We start from the raw sequence: 17,500 nt of genomic DNA, 5'->3' as shown, positions 1-17,500 counted from the left end.
TAGTGAAGAGGTACGATTTTGACGTTTGGCATAAATCTTTCTTTTTTACACTTGCATTATTCTATGTGTAGAAAATGTTCAGTTATCCAGTTTCAGAAATCCAAGACTAGCCTAAACACTTTTTTTTTTAAAGCATAAAACTTTATCTGGACTTTTTCAACATGGTATATGTCAAGGAATCAAACTAAGTGATAAAAGCAGAAAAGGGAAACTCTGTATCACTGAATATTTATGTTGGCAAGAGCTAACAATTTTATAAAAGCAAAACAAACATGGAGACAGTTCATTTAGAAAGAAAGAAAGAAAGAAAGAAAGAAAGAAAGAAAGAAAGAAAGAGGCTTCACCCTATTACATTCCTTGAAATCATATAAATCAGTATTGATATCTCTTAACGCTTCAAGCTAGAAGATACAAATGCACTTTTAACCACAGACATTTGATGGCCCTGTGTCAAGGAAGTTTACTGTTCTTGCAACACCTAATCATCATAAAAATTTCCTGTGAAATAATTATCCCTAAAACAATCAAGACAATGTATTTCAATAAAAGAGAGGATCGATTTCACAACAAACACTTGATTTATCTGTATTGATTAGAGAGGATCCAGTGTAATTTTAGTGAATTATGTCTGCCTTTCATTTCCCAGCAGAAATTTTTCTTGTGATGATCAAAAGACAGATCACAAACTACTACAAGATCTTTTGTGCGCTACCTACATAATATCAAGCTAATTACCTTTCAAAGAAACATTGATGTGCAAATGGACAAAGAATAATTTCTTCTTTATGCTTGGTACCTTACTGCAAATTCATAGGACTGAGCTTACAGCACTTACCTAAGAGCCTGATGTCATCTTCTCAATTCATTAATACAGAAAATCAGGACTGCACTAAGAGTCGGTGTTAAAGGAACAAATCCAAGATGATCTTAGGAGAGAAGAATTAGAAAGATTAAGAAAGTAATATGATTTTTCTTCTTAAAGAGGAGTAATTTCAAGAGAATAGTTAACTCTGTAATGCCTGAAACTTTTTAAATAGCAAAAAAATGAAGACTGAGTGAATTAGACAGCTATAAAGACAATCCAGTGGTGCTGAATTTTTGATATCGTTGCTAGTACGTGATAACTGAGGGCTAATTGGAACTAAAAAGGCTAGTTATTTTGTCAGACCAAAGTGCATTAGTTCCAGTCAATGTCTTTCTTGTCTTGTGCATTTTTAATCTGCTACAACGGTGATAAAAAGTCTAACTTTATCTAATAACATCAGGAGAGAACAGATCATCTGGTCATTTTATATTACTCAAAGCATCACAAATGTAAAAGGTGTCTAATTGCTCATATTTTCATGCAGTGACCAATTAGTATGTTTACTGATATTAAGTATGCACGGTTGGGTATAAATCCACAGGCATCATCTGAATTATCATGAATGCAGCCTTTCATAACCTTTACAGAGGAAAACGACTGAAAACAAAGATTAAATACAATTATTTACTCAATACACCTTATTGTACTTCCAGGGGAAAGTAAGCCCCTTTTTCATATTCTTAGGGAATATGCATTTTCCCACACATTTAAATAATCTTCTTGCTGAATCAAGGAAATCACAATGGTTGTTAAAACCTCATATGATAAAGGAGCTATGCCTTGGCATTTTATTATTTTGCTTCACATATTCCGATTAATGCATTTGCATTCAGGATGGATTTATTAGCTGTGATCTGCCATATATATATATATATATATATATATATATATATTCTGTATTCATCTCTCATTCATTTTTGGTGCTTCTGTAAGAATAGTATCCATTTTGTTTATGAGGTTAAGTACTAATATTAACTAATATTAATTAAGATCTCTGAACTAGGGCTAAGAACTAATATTTTAATAAAAAGAGGCAGTCAGCCCCCAGAGTGGCTGGGGAAACCCAGCTAGATGGGCGGGGTATAAATAAATTATTATTATTATTATTATTATTATTATTATTATTATTAAACGGGTCATGATGGGGGAAACAGAAGCTTCCAATTATGCTTTAAAAACCAAGCACATAATTTGGCCAAAGCGGGTGGGTTAAACCACAGAACCAAGGACTTGCCGATCAGAAGGTCAGCGGTTCGAATCCCCACAACGGGGTGAGCTCCCGTTGCTCGGTCCCTGCTCCTGCCAACCTAGCAGTTCGAAAGCACGTCAAAGTGCAAGTAGATAAATAGGTACCACTCCGGCGGGAAGGTAAATGGCATTTCTGTACGCTGCTCTGGTTCGCCAGAAGCAGCTTAGTCATGCTGGCCACATGACTCGGAAGCTGTACGCTGGCTCCCTCGGCCAATAAAGCAAGATGAGTGCCGCAACTCCAGAGTCGGCCACGACTGGATTTAATGGTCAGGGGTCCCTTTACCTTTACCTTTTTAAACACATTTAACAAAGCAATCCAAACTATGGAGTAAATTATGCTGGTGTAACTTACCCTCCAAACTCCATTCAGGAGTGGTATGCTGCCAGTTGAGCTGGCTCGAACCCAGGAGAAAACAAGCCTTTACACCACCCTTTTTGCCAGTGTAAATTCACTGGGTTGCACCAGGCCAAGCTGAAGAGTTTGGAATAGGGTTAGGTTTCTCCCTGCTCTGTCGCCACAACACCCAGGGCACTGGCCAATAACGTCTCCTTTTCAAGACTTACCCTGCCTTTGGCTCAGCCAAGTGAGCCCCAACTAAGCCAGGATGGAGAACTTACCCCAAGGTATCTCCAGCTCAGGTGGAATGAAGGACTTCATCCAGCGTAGCCCTGGCCAGGCTGGGCCACCAATGAGGTAAGGTGCAGCAACAACCTCAGGCAGCAGGCTCCACGGGGCAGCAGATCCTGATATAGATCATTATTCCTCCCCCCTTGTTCCTGTTGCAGATCATCCCTTGGCCCTTCTTCCCTGGTGGGGAGGATGCACCATTTAGTGGTAAATCTTGGGCAACCAAAATGTCTTGGGCAGGCCCTGGTTCAGCCAGAGACACTGCCTAGTCCAAACTTTGCTTGTCCCAACTGCCCTTGGGTTTGGATTGCTTCCCAAATCTCATTCATTTCAAGGAGACAAGTTTAACTCTCCTAGTCAAATCAGTGGGACTCAAAATTGGCGGGACTCAAAATTGGCTGGATCATTTCCTAAACGGTTCTCTCCCCCCATTTGTGTATTATCAGATTTTTTTATTATTGGTAACTAAAAAGATGTAAAGGCAGCCTTGGACAGCTGGGGGGGGAAGTGTTTTGAACAACAGTGTTACGTTGTTCAGCTCTTTCTTTCTTCTTTTGGTCCAAAAAAAGAAGAAAACTGAATCTGAGTTTAAGAGGGAAGAGATTGTTTCCCTTCGTGTATCTTACTGGATAGCTTAGTTGGTTAGAACATGGTGCTGGTAACGCCAAGGTTGCAGGTTTGATCCTGCAAATTCCTGCAATGCAGGGGGTTGGACTAGATGATCGTCAAGGTCCCTTCCAACTCTACAATTCTATCATTCCACCTTTCTCCAGAGACTGAAAATACAACCCATTGTCTGTGCACAATAATATAGCTCTATTCATACATGAAAACCCACTATATGCATAAGATGCTGCTAAAGGATTCAAACTATGGATCTAAACCAGGCATGGCCAAACTTAGCCGTCCAGATGTTTTGGGACTACAACTCCCATCATCCCTAGCTAACAGGACCAGTGGTCAGGGATGATGGGAATTGTAGTCCCAAAACATCTGGAGGGCCAAGTTTGGCCATGCCTGAGTCACAGAACTGGTTGCACAACTAGATCCCAAAACTGCAGCAAGAGACTAACAAAATTTTGCTTTGCTCATGGTAGTTCCCCTCACTGCTGTGTTGGGAGGAGGAGTCTTCAATTCAGTATTTACCAGCTCCTAATTCCAGTTTTTGGAAAAGAGCTCTAACCATTAAGGACTCAGGGTCCAAATATTTTCCCAGCTTAAGCTGATTGCTGCACACACACACACACACGATATTTTGTTTCAGAAACTTATTCTATACATAAGCTTGTGATTTAAACTATTATATTATGAAAGGCTGTCTTATAAACACACTTACAGTCCTAGTCTGTGCTTTTTTTCTAAAAAAAAAAAGTTCAGGGGTACTCTCATTTTGACTCAAGAAAATCACCATTTTATTGTTCAAATTGGGAAAAATAAATACAGAAAATGGACATTCACAAAATGTTTAGGGGTCTGCGTACCCCTGCATACCCCCAGAAAAAAAGCACTGGTCCTAGTCACTTGGGAGTCCCACTGACACTAGTGGATTTAGCAGTGTATTATCAGTGGTAAGACTGCACCCTAAAAACAGGACATTTAAAAGAAAACACAGTTGAGACCCTTATAATGTGTTCTGTCCCATTGCCTTTCATAATGGCTGCTTACCTGGCCACCTTGGGAGCAACGCTGGGGCTAAGCAGCCGGCTGTGGGGAATGGAAACAAAATCAGGATCCTGGGTGGTTTTAATGGCGAAATAATATTGTCTAGGAAAGAGCTATTATTATGGTAGCTAGAACAAACCTCATACACACGACCTCTTCAAAACAGATCTGTGTACCTTTTTTCCTTTTTTTAAGTTGCCTCTTCCTAAACTAAAATAAAAAGCAGCCACAGATTACTGCTACTTTCTCAAGTTCACTTAAAAGTACAATATATAAGCTTTGTTTTATATAATTAGATTAAAATTGAATCATTACAAGATTTGCATTTTTGTTGCCAAGACTGAAACCTTTTTCTGAAATAGTCAAAGAAGAAAACCAAGCTTTTATCTAGAAAGGGAGTTCTTGAATTTTAATAAACCAATAACAGTGTTATTGTTGGACAGGTAATAATTGTCTCCATATAAACTGAAAAATATTGTTTGGGGTGATTAATATACAAAGCTGCATTATGCATTTGGGAGTGTTGATGCATAATTTTTAGTTCTAATGTTATTATGTAATTGAGAGAACATGTTCATTTGCTCTAATAACTACTAAGATGCACTTAATAAAATGAAATGTAATAATACTTGTAATTTAATCTATTCATGGAAGTAATTTTAAAAGTCTACTATTCTCCTTAATGTAGATAACATTCATAATTTATAAAGTGTTGTGATGCCGAATTGACAATGCCATTGTTTTTTCCACTCTGAGATGATTCTGCAGCCTTCATTATCTGCATACCAACCTCAGGATTATCAAGGGCAAACAAAAGATAATTAACACCAGAAATAGGCAAATGCAGAAGCTACTGACTGAGGTTTTTCATTTAATGCAATACCTCAGAAAACCTGGGAAATGGAGTAACTGTTAAAAACCATTTTCCCCAATGCAGAAAAACACTTTTTATGCATATTTAAGTTTGTAGACTTAAAATGATATTTTGGTTCTAAAGATTATTTCTCAAAAGACTAATTGCTATAATCTCTACTTACCACCTGCATTATGCCAGTAGAAAAAAAGAAAGTATTATTCAAAATAGAGAATTTCAATGCTTTACACTGGACTATTGTCTACAGTAGCAGACTCATAGTAAGGACACCTGTGCTATATATATTTACACATTTGCCCCCTGACTTTTGAAATTATATTTGTTTTTGGGTGCCTCGTTTTCCATGAGGACAAACAGGCCGAACAGAAGAACCTGTAAAGAGTGGTGAGTTCTTGAGTTAAAGCTTATATGAGTGCATGGGGGGGGAGGTCTCATCTATTGTCACTAGGCAATAAATTAAAATAAACGGAAACATGGAAATTCTAAATCTTATTAATTTATGTGGGGAGGACGTATAAATAAAAACTTGACACAACTTAGTTCCTCAGTTACGGGCTATGATCTAGAAAGCCTCATGCAGTAATTGGGAAGAGGATAAAGATTTGGAAGCGCTTTGTGCTTTACACCATCCTCAACTGCAACTTGACTAATACAGGTAGTATTACCTGTATTTCACATGGGGGTTCCATTTCCGGCCCTCTGAAGAGCCTCGTCCCATTTCGTCCCACCCTCTTCCAGGTCCCAAAATGACATACAAGTCACAATTGTGTGTCAACTGTACTCGCTTGCATGAGTAATTCCTTATTGTAGTACCTCGTTTACTCCTGGATTGCATTATATCGCTTGAGCTGCTCTGGATAGAGAATTGCAACTTGTCTTGGATGGCATTTCACTCCCTGTAAAATACAAGGTTCACCTCTTTGGAGTACTTCTGGATTTGGCACAAACTAGTTAGGGATGCGGGTGGCGCTGTGGGTTAAACCACAGAGCCTAGGACTTGCCGATCAGAAGGTGGGCGGTTTGAATCCCCGCGACGGGGTGAGCTCCCATTGTTCGGTCCCTGCTCCTGCCCACCTAGCAGTTCAAAAGCATGTCAAAGTGCAAGTAGATAAATAGGTACCGCTCCAGCGGGAAGGTAAACGGTGTTTCTGTGTGCTGCTCTGGTTCGCCAGAAGCGGCTTAGTCATGCTGGCCACATGACCCGGAAGCTGTCTGCAGATAAACACCGGCTCCCTCGGCCTATAAAGCAAGATGAGCGCCGCAACCCCAGAGTCGTCCGTGACTGGACCTAATGGTCAGGAGTCCCTTTACCTTTTTAATGAGCAGCTGGGGCCACAAGAACATACATCAGCTTAATCTGATATGCCAGTTTGTTTCTTTATAAAGTTTGTGGACCTCTTTTCACCACCGCTGTGGACCCAAAGCAGTTTCTAACACAAGATAAACATCACAGCGCTTAAGACAAAACGGCAGCTAAGACACAAATTAGCAGCAGCAGAATAATAATAATAATACAAAGAATCCTGCATTACACAGCAGGCTCAGCCAAACCCTCTGAAAGCCTGGAAAAACAGATGTGTTTTAATTAAGCAACAGAGGCTCACCAGTGATGTCGCCATCTGTGCCTCACCTAGACAGAGCGGACCTTGCCAGTTGCCAGTCTACGAGCGAGACCCAGACTGGACTACTGCAACGTGTTGTGTGTGAGGCTGCCTTTAACAATCATTCAGAAATTGTTTATACCTTCAGCTGGTATAAAAGGCAGACTTCTGTTAAGCAAACAGAAGATATTGCACCAGGTTAGTGCCAGTTGTTTCTGGATCCAATTTAAAGTGCTGATTATGAAAGCCTGGGACCAGGTTAATTAAAGGACCATCTACACCTGTACAAGCCTGAATATTAAGGTATGTATTTGAAGCCCTGTCGAGATGCCTGCCAGCACAGGAAACTGGGTTGGCGAAAACAAAGCCCATGGTGGCCCAACAATTGTGAAATACAATCTCTAGAGATATTAAGATGGCCCCAGTCTTGGATACTCTCAAACAGGCCTTTTTACATTGACTTACAACAACTCTGGTTGGGGATCTGATAGTGTGCTCTGGATTTGGTGGCTGTACTTTTTAATTTTGGACTGCACTTTGTTCTGAATTTTAATAATATGGGGATACACTGAAATGACTGAGATGGTATTAAATCATATTTATTGTACTTTATTGTCGTACTTTGATATAAGAGCCTTTGGAAGAATTTGATTATTGAAGGGTGGTATAGCAATTGATTGAATAAATGTATGTTTTGAAATTGATTGAAGTGAATGAAGACAAAATATAACAATTATTTGCATAAAATATATATTTGGGCCAGTGAAACATCAGAGACAAATCAAAGCCAGTTAATTGACTATATATAACATGGATTTAAAGAGAATGCAAGCAGAATTCTTAATAGACAAAACAGTTAATGCTTACAGAAATGATATTAGCATTGCTAAGTCAAATATTAAACCACAGCTTCTCAGAATCAGTATCCAGATTGTAACATGAATAGTAGTGGTTCCTTGCCGAACTTGTTTTGAGCTAGCGAGGTTAGGTAATACTGTATAAAACAGTAATATTGTATATAGAACCCGCAATTCACAAGACCATGTCTATGAAGTTATAATGGTTATGAAACGGCAAATATCTGCAAATACTTCCTGCTTCTCTGTGAATAATGGGAACTCTATGTATTTGCTCTTCTCTAAATCCCACCTATCATGGGATAGAGTTGCCAACTGGCCAAGAAAAAAACCAAAGCTGGCCTGTTCCTGAGCCTTTAGAAGCAGCTCAAGGTGAGGAATCAGCAGGGACAAATAAACATTATCACTTCCTTCTACTAGAGCCTCAACAACTGACTTGGTTAGAGCATGGTACTGATAATGCCAAGGTTGCAGGTTCAATCCCTGTATGGTGCAGCTGCATATTCCTGCATTGCAGGGGGTTGGACTGGATGACCCACAGGGTCCCTTCCAACTCTACAATTATATTATTCTATACTGCTGAAGAGGGCTTGGTTAAAAAGCATTCAACCCTAATCCAAACATAGAAAGATGCAAACCTGAATCTGTCACAGGGTTCCAAACTTCTGCACAGAAATCACACTTTTAAACTCATGTGGCCCCTGTCCTTCTCCACTAAAAACTCACTTCAAAATAAAGTTGATCTGTAGGTAACTTTCAGTAACTAGGACTCCCTCTTCCTCCCTAGGACTGCCTCCCACTAAGAACCCCAGATCTGCCCTGTGAGTACTCAATGAAAGTCACATGTTCTGCCCAACTTAAAACCAGTGTTGGTGTGCGGACAAAGCTCATAGATATATTAACTATGGCTAGCTGACGAGTGTGGCGCTGTGGTCTAAACCACTGAGCCTCTTGGGCTTCCGATCGGAAGGTCAGCGGTTTGAATCCCCGCGACTAGGTGAGCTCCTGTTGCTCTGTCCCAGCTCCTGCCAACCTGGCAGTGCAAAAGAACACCCGTGCAAGTAGATAAATAGGTACCTCTGCAGCAGGAAGGTAAATGGCATTTCCGTGCACTCTGATTTCCGTCACGGTGTCCCGTTGCACCAGAAGCAGTTTAGTCATGCTGGCCACATGACCCGGAAAGCTGTCTGTGGACAAACGCCAGCCCCCTCGGCCTGAGTGAGATGAGCGCTGCAACGCCATAGTCGCCTTTGACTGGACCTAACCATCCAGGGGTCCTTTACCTTTTTACCTTTAGTAAGAAATGTAATCAGCTCTAGTTAACATACTTCCAAAACATCTCACTTAGCCACACTATGTTATTGTGATGAATGTTGGGTTTCTGTGTACCGGGACTGGATTAAATAAAGGGCTCATATCCAGGTGGCTGCCAACCTGCCACAATAAACGAGCCTTTCCACACTTTGCCATCATCCTGAATTTATTAAAAAGCTATTAAAATTACAAACTACCCAACGCAGCGCAATCCGGTGTTACGTAATTAAAACATATTGTTGCAGAATTGCTCCAGATGGCTTTGCTGGTTTTAAAGGCTCAAAGTTTATAGCTGCATTGCACTTTAGCGAATATAATGAGTATCACCATGTCCCAGGGCCTCTCAACAATTCTGATAAATTTATTTATTTACAAGCCCCCCCCCCCCCATAATGCTTTCTGCTCAGTGAGATGAAATGCGATACAAAACGAAAAACAATGTTAACGAATTGCAGGCAGCAGGGGAATTAAAGAAGCACCAAATGCCCTTTTGTGGTAAATCGGAAACTGCCAAATAAAAAAAAATAAAAAATTACATGTTTACGTTTAAAAGGTGCAACTGTGAGGAAGTTACAGTACAATAAGCAAAAATATCCTACTTCAAGCATCTCCTAAGCTGTCAGGTTCTGGAGCTGAGCATTATCAGAATATCTATCCCTATCTATAAAGATCAAGTGTATGATCCCTCAGTGCTGTACATACTTCAATGGCAGATCCTTTCCTAACATCAAAATGCCAATCTCCCCTTCTTGGGCAAGGTTCTTGGGCAAGTAGTTGTGGACCGGATCCAGGCGCTCTTGGAGGAAACTGATTTCAGCTGGGGTTTAGGCACAGAAACTGCTCTGGATGCCCTGTATGGTGATCTCTTGCTGAGGGAGAGGCAGGGAAAATGTGTCCCTGTAATTTCTCCTCACCCTCTCAGCAGCCTTCAATACCATCAGCCATGATATCCTTCTGCAGTGGCTGTCCGAGTTAGCAGTGGGTGGCACTGCTCTGTGGTGCTTCTAGTCATATAGGTATCTGTCCAAATAAAACAAATATCATATGACAAATATGCAAATGTGTGATATAGAAACCAATTTTGCTTCTATATACTTAATATTATACGTTTTTAAAAGCTATTAAAAGATATATTCTAATTTTCACTGGCATTATGAGTTTATCTTTCCACATTTTCACAAGAGCAATTTTGCAGGTTTTTTTGCACATCTTTTAAAGTGTCTGCAGTATGCATGGTTTCATTTTGAAAGCTCACTGTAGTCTAGGATTTGCAGAGATTTGTATTAAATAAAAGGGAATACTTAATACTGAGCTATCACAGTGAGCCAAAATAACCTGTGCTCTTCATATCTGAATATTTTAAAGCAGCTCTTACCTTCACAATATATCTCCGATTACATTATTGCTATGGACTCAGATTCTCCATTCATTTGTTTTATCAAGAGCTTTTTTCCTCTTTTAATACGTATCTTTAAAAGAGAATGGGCCTTAAAAGACCTATTTCATAACCAGGGATTGCTCTTACAGGGATCTCCATAGATATTACATATATGTGTCTACAAGAACACATGTTTTTATTGACAAATGTGTGTATTAAAGAAAGCCATCTGAAGAGTTTGGAGTTCTTCCTTTCTTGCTGGTTCCTACAAATCTACACTCCTGTCCTCAGTTATATCACACTATTTATTTATTTTTTATGCTGCTGCTAGCATTCTCTAGGCAGATTCTACTCCTACCCAACAAAATGAGAGCAATGTGAAGGTAGATCTGTGCAGCATTTTCAAATTTGCAGTTGTCCCCTTCTTTTCTCCCTTCTCTCAGACAAGGGATGTCAGTTGGTTTTGTATTTGATATGTACGAATTTATTCTAGCATCTTTCTTACACCAGAACTGCTCTTTTCAAAAGGCTGGGATCGGTGATGAACTTTTCCTTGTGAGCCACTGACCAATCTGATCAGAGAAGTTGGCCTGAGATCAGCCGCTGGAAAAATGGAAAACAAGCTCATGGGAAGAGCCTGCAGGATCAGGCCAATGCCCCATCTAGTCCAGCATACTGTTCTCACAGTGGCTAATCAGTTGCCTGCAAGAAACCCACAAACAGGATTCAAACATTTCCCTCTTTTTGTGGCTGCCAGCAACTGGTATTCAGAAGCAATACTGCCCGCAAACGTAAAGTTATTTTATCACGTCATATGCAAGGTACCTTAAGACCAGACTGAGATTTCAGCTACCCATTGTATCAAAAAGTTACATTGCATCCAACATTAATCATGGCCAGAGCAGACCCACTGGAATTAATGGGCATGACAAACTTCAGAAGGTCTACTTTGAGTAGAATTTAGCTGGATTCAATGCTATATCCAAAAGTTGTTGGGGTTTTTTAATCCAGCATTCTATCCTCTTCTAGTTTGTTCAAAAGAAAGAGCTTCATTCCATAGAGAATACAACAGACCAGGACTTAACCTTAATTAAGTCCCCCTTAAGCTGCAATCCGATATCTACTTAACCTGGGAATGAGCCGCAGTGAAATCAATGGGACTTACTTCCATATATAGTATTGCACTATTAAAGTTGCGCTATGCCTGGGCAGTGAATTACAAGAAGTCCTGTGCTGTGGCTGCTTTGGTGATTTCTGCTGCAATGCATGAAAATACTTTGAGGCAAAGGAGCAGATGTCCCATATGGATTCTTCATCAAGAATGCGGAAGCATTCTGTTGTTAAATTAAAAGCTTACAGTATTAGAAGGAAGGGATATTTTACTTTGATCATTCTGAGTGCTGCTGTGTACCCCTGGAGATTCCATGGCCCAGTCACTGCTGGGGCTTACCTCTGGCATACTATATCCTAGTTTTTAACAACAGCACATGCAACTCCCTGATCTACGTCATAAAATGTACACTCCAACTAAGACACCCAACCAGATTTCTGGGTGTGCAGTTAATAGTAAGTTCTGATTCTTAAAGTTGTATGCATGTGATTTCTCTCATGTAGCAATGAAGCTTAACCACCCAGTTCTAAGAATTTCCTCAGTAGTTTCTCGCTGCAAATTACAGGGTTTTTTTCCTGAACTATTCTAAATACTTGTCAGGACAGAAAGACAGGCAAACGTTCCAGTACACCCTTTGGTGAACTACTGAAAATTGCCCTGCAGTTGCCTAGATCATTTCAGATAATCAGATGTTTGGATAAAAGTTATTTATACACTGGGCAGAGATAGTGAAAAATTAAAATGTCATGCAAAATCCCAGGGCTCCTTGGACGGATGTTCTCATGTCTTGCTAAGCATTAGCAGGTTCTTCTTACTCTCCTCACCACAGAAACTTCTGCGGTGGGAACCCGGTGGAACAGTGAAAGTTAATGGATACAGATATTGCTGGATATAAAATCTACAAAAATGGCACAGTTCTCTGTGATGTTGCTTTGCAAATTAAAGAATATGTATCGTTCAATCAATTAATAATCCTGTCTTAGAACAGCCTTATGTACAGAATCAGAGCAGAGGGGAAATACACAACAAAAGATGAAACTCTTTTCATTGAATGTCACCTAGATCCAATACGGTGATGCCAAAAGAAATAATACATCAGTAAAAATTAGTAAATGTAATAATAACTGTTGGTTTTAGCTACCCTGAATTTTAATGTAATAGTAAGTGGGGTCAGGTCCTTTTCCATCCCCCATGTGAGGCTTAAAAAACAACAACAACCAACCCTCCAATTGACACTAACAATCAGGGAACTGTCTACCCGAGGTCCAGGGGCTGGCATAATTTTTGGCCTTTCTCAGGACATGTCCGGAGACACACTTCAGTCCACTGTGTGTGAAGCACTGCCAGTGGAAAGAGATCTGTAGCATTCAATGATCCTAGAAGCTTGGGAATGCTCTCTTAGGAGTTTTGCTCCTATACTATTGATTGATTTATTCATAATTTAGTGTGTGCAGTTGTTGTTTTTTTAAAAAATGCAAATTCTTTTGGAACAATATGCTGCAAGGCAGGTCAGAAATACTACAAACAAAAAGGGAAAATTCTCAAAAGTGAAAGGATTAGTTAAACAAAAGCTGAACTCTAAGGACAAATCTCTCCAGAAGATCTGAAGGTTATTTAATCCTGGTATTGAAAGAGGCTCAAAGAACAATGGACCCAAAAGGCTGCCATCATGGTTAAACAGCAGTGTCATGGCAGCTATAAAAGCAGGAAGATTTTCTTTAAAAACAACAACACAAAACTCTCTTCCAAATAATAACATTGTTAATAATGATTATAATTCATATGAGCATTTCAAGTATTCGGAGCACTTCACATAAATTATTTTAGCAATTAAGCTGAAAAGGGAGGACATGAATGAAGAAAACAATGGACTGAATCCAACGAAGTCACTGTGTGATCTGAGAAGCATTATTAAGGCTAGAATTGTAAAAATAGAGCAAGACTATTCTTGCTTAGGGAGAGAAAATGTCACCCACAGAAGGAAGTTCCATATCGCCATTATAAGGTTCTAAGTTGATATTAATAACCATGTAGATGGGGGGGGGAGGATCTGAGAGGCACAATGGTCAGGATTCCAAGCCCACACCTCTACTCTCCTGCTACATAGTAAACTGAGGAAATGTTCAAGAACAGTTTGTGATATGACATGTTCAAAGAAAGAGGTAAAGGTAAAGGTAAAGGACCCCTGGACTGTTAAGTCCAGTCAAAGGCGACTCTGGGTTGCGGCGCTCATCACGCTTCAGGCCGAGGGAGCTGGCATTTGTCCACAGACAGCTTTCCGGGTCATGTGGCCAGCATGACTAAACTGCTTCTGGCGCAACGGGGCACTGTGACGAGTGCCAGAGCACACAGAAATGCCATTTACCTTCCCGCCACAGCGGTACCTATTTATCTACTTGCACTGGCGTGCTTTCGAACTGCTAGGTTGGCAGGAGCTGGGACAGAGCAAAGGGAGCTCACCCCGTCACATGGATTAGAACCGTTGACCTTACTATTGGCAAGCCCAAGAAGCTCAGTGGTTTTAGACCACAGCGCTTAGAACAATTCTACCAAACATGCTCAAAATCTTGGGCACACCTAAAGAAGCAGTAGCCAATCTCCAAACTGAGAAAATGATGAAATCCAACCTATGTAAGTAGAATATTATGCACATCGGGATTTTTAAAAAGCCCATTATCATATAATTTGATAGAGTCAAAATAGCTACTATCCAAGGAGATAAAAGTTATTCTGGCCCAGTTTGAACATAATATTAAACCATAGTTTAGAGCTACATGAAGGAGCCTAGTTAGGGAGGTTCTATGTCACCTAAGGAATTTTGTTATTTTGCTATCTTCAGATTAGAGCTGGCAAGAAACACTGATACTGTAGAATGAAAAGATTGTGGCATTCACCAAGTAATTAGAGAAAGGGTTTCATTAAATTGCTTCCCCAACTTTGTTTCTTTTTAATCATTTTATTGATTCATCAGCATTTTCTCTTATCATGGCTTATTTCATGAAACCAGGAGTTTAAACTATGGTTTGCTATGGTTTGAAATGTAGCAACAAACTAGTTAGTTCAAACCAGGAAGTGGATGCTTTCCATTTTTATACTGAAACAAGACAAGTTCAGAAAAGATCATGACTTGTTTTATCTGGCCACTGTGCTTTCAGGCACTAGAAAAGTCAAAGTACTGTAAATGGCAGGAGGAAAAGGGGGTTTGAAGTTAGCCAAGTTTCATGACTTGTTCCCTTTCAATAAACTGTTATTTAAACTAAATGTGGCTCCTAGATTGTGTTTAAACTAGAAAACAGATGCTTCCACTGTCTCGTGGCTGTACTGGAGAAGAATAGGGGAGGAAGCAGCTTGCAAGTCTGAGACTAGTCCACGTTTATTTGCCTAGCACTAAACTGTGGTTTAGCTTTACATCCAAACAGGAAACTGCATTCAGGCAATGAAAAAAGGAAAGCTAATGTCAGGAATAAGACAGGGGTCTAAAGAGAGCTGTATATGTAACATATGCTTATCAACATAAGAGAAATACAAGTCTTTGTGTTTATTAAGTCCCAGTGAGAGCTTATTTATCTGAAAACAAATGCATCAAATAAATATGGCTACAATTATGTAAAGTTATGGTTTCCCGTTGCATAAGAGCTAGAAAGGGAAAACAAAAACGTTCAAGTTTCTGGAGCATCTTCACTCTGAAAAGGCTACAAACACTGGGGCATTTTAGTTCAGAAAAATGACAGGTATAGAAGAACATGAGGGAGGTTTATAAATTATGACCAGTGAATATAAAAACACAGTGAATAGAAAGGGGGGAGAGGCAATTCTTAAATTATATATGCCAGCCTTTCCCCACAGGACACCTACCCTTCTCCTCCCACCTATGGATTAGTTATAAGCATTATTACCTGTCTGGTCACATCTTACATTTTCTTTATTTATCAGTTTGCCTCTATGCAACATCTGAAGAAGTTTACTAAAATAATTTAAATAACTTTACAACCATGAATCAAAAAGATAACACGTTTTACAATAAAGCAGCAATAAAACAACCAGATAAACATTCCAATTAAAAGCAGTATAGCCATTAAAAACACCATGGAGCAACCCACCAGGGGGAGGAGGGGGCTTTTAAAAAAAAAAACCCACACATTTTAAACTAGTACCAGAATTATTAGTGAATGACCTGACACACCTGAAAAGGGAAAATGCTTAATGTAGGTGCTAGGTCTGGGAATGTCTTGACTCTGACACTGCCATCCTCACCTCTGCAAAAGGTAGTATGTGGAATAGGACTGTCTCACACCCAGAAAACCACAATCATGAGGAGGTATTATGCAAGGAGACATAGCCAAAGGTACACATAACCTAGTTCCTAGCAGTCCTGCAATGTTTAAACACCTGATAGAAGCGCAGTGAATGACCCAGAAGCTGCTGAAGAAGCTACAGAAGCAACCAATAGCATCGTCCAAATGATCTCAACCTTTTTATACCTACTGCCCACTGATGCATCTTTCTTGATGGTAAAATTTCCTTACCGCCCACCAGTGCTCGACGGAAGGAGGATTCAGCTTGTGCCATAGAATCCTCTACTGTCCACCTAGAATCCTGAAATGCACACTACTGGGCAGTAGGGACCAGGTTGGCAACCCCTGATCTAAACAATATCACCAGCCCTTGAATGTACCCAAGAACCAATATAGCCTGGAACAGGGCCAGCCCTACAATGGGGCAGAGTGAGTCAGCTGCCTCAGGTGGCAGGTGCTGAGGTGCAGTGAGGGAACAGAGCTGTGAGTGCCATGTGGCCTGCCTGACACCCTCTACCCTCAAATGCGGTGGAAGATACTGCCCTTTCACCAGTACTGGAGTTAAGATTCAACTACTTGGCCGATTGGCTTTTGCATCTGCCTTGGGGAGTGGTACATTTGCCTCAGGCAGCAAAACAACATGGGCCGGCCCTTGACTGAAATGAGTGTAGAAAAGACGGTGAAGTAGAGAAACAGTAAGCATGCACGATCAAAATGAAAAATGCAACACCAAACCAGAATATTGGTCTAACTTAGGGGTGGTGGATAATACCCTCCAGCTCTTTCTATCTGGCCCAAGCCACAGCCCTGCTTTTCACTACCTTCAATTACTTTTGCCTGGCTAGAATGTGTGCTTGAATTCCGGCAATGCCTCTTGCTTGTCTGGATGAAGGATGGAAAAGGGGTGTGCATGCATGTGCCACCTCTGATTTCTACAAGGCTAGAAAGTTGCCTACTGCACAGAAGTAGCAGTCACATCCATTGCTCTGGCCATCGACAGGTGGCTCCAGTCAATAGAATGAGCAGCATGCAGCAAAGAATCATGCGGTTACCACTTTGGGAACTGGAAGCTTGGCTGCCAAAGTCTTAATTACAGCCAGATTTCCCTGCCTCCTCTGACAACAAATTTCTGCTCAGTTTGCGTACTGGAGACTTGGTGGGGCTACTTCCCACCTGTCTAGTGAATGAAAGCTGAGTGACCTGGAGGTGTGTGGCTGGGAGTAAGACAGAAACGTGCCACAAGACAGAAACGTGCCACTTCTCCACTGACACAGGAAGAATTCGTGCCACATGGTCTCCACATTTCAAATGTTGCAGTTATGGAAGCAGCAGCTAAGCTGCGCAGGCAATGCACTAGTAGTATTGTAATTCATGGTAAACCAATCAAGTTCTGCAGTTCACTTATTGATCTCATTTGGATATGCTTGGTAGGATGCATCTTCTGCTATCTCCACTTTCTATAAACTTTTTTTTCAGAGCCTTCCTCCTACAGTTTAGAACCTTCTGTTCTTTTTTCCCCTTTGCGGTTCTATCAAAGTGCTTTCTATCTGCTGCTGCAGCACATAGTGCTTTTCCTTAATGATAAAGGCATAATTATAATGTATACAGGGAGGTAAAAAGGAGGCACCTCATTGTAAGCGGTGCCCTGGCATACGGGATTTGTA

At 40.4% G+C, this 17,500-nt stretch overlaps 1 protein-coding gene across 14 annotated transcripts in view; it reads right to left on the bottom strand.

Moving 5' to 3' along the window:
* Positions 1 to 17,500, bottom strand: part of LOC308486714 (uncharacterized protein) — a 67,575-nt gene that overhangs the window by 47,583 nt on the left and 2,492 nt on the right. For 10 of the 14 annotated variants that reach the window (XR_013991192.1, XR_013991193.1, XR_013991194.1 and 7 more), the window contains 5 exons: positions 6,094 to 6,176; positions 4,546 to 4,616; positions 4,410 to 4,448; positions 2,735 to 2,924; positions 836 to 926 (listed from right to left, as the gene is read on the bottom strand). The gene's annotated coding sequence lies outside the window, so the exon portion shown is untranslated. The remainder of the gene's footprint in view (positions 1 to 835; positions 927 to 2,734; positions 2,925 to 4,409; positions 4,449 to 4,545; positions 4,617 to 6,093; positions 6,177 to 17,500) is intronic. The other 4 variants (XM_081023903.1, XM_081023904.1, XM_081023905.1 and 1 more) reach the window with 4 other exon arrangements.

Source organism: Podarcis pityusensis, assembly GCF_964106645.2.
Source record: "Podarcis pityusensis genome assembly, chromosome: 10".
Lineage (NCBI taxonomy): Eukaryota > Metazoa > Chordata > Lepidosauria > Squamata > Lacertidae > Podarcis > Podarcis pityusensis.
The sequence above is the reverse complement of the archived record's forward strand: the minus strand, read 5'-3'. Positions and strand labels throughout refer to the sequence as shown.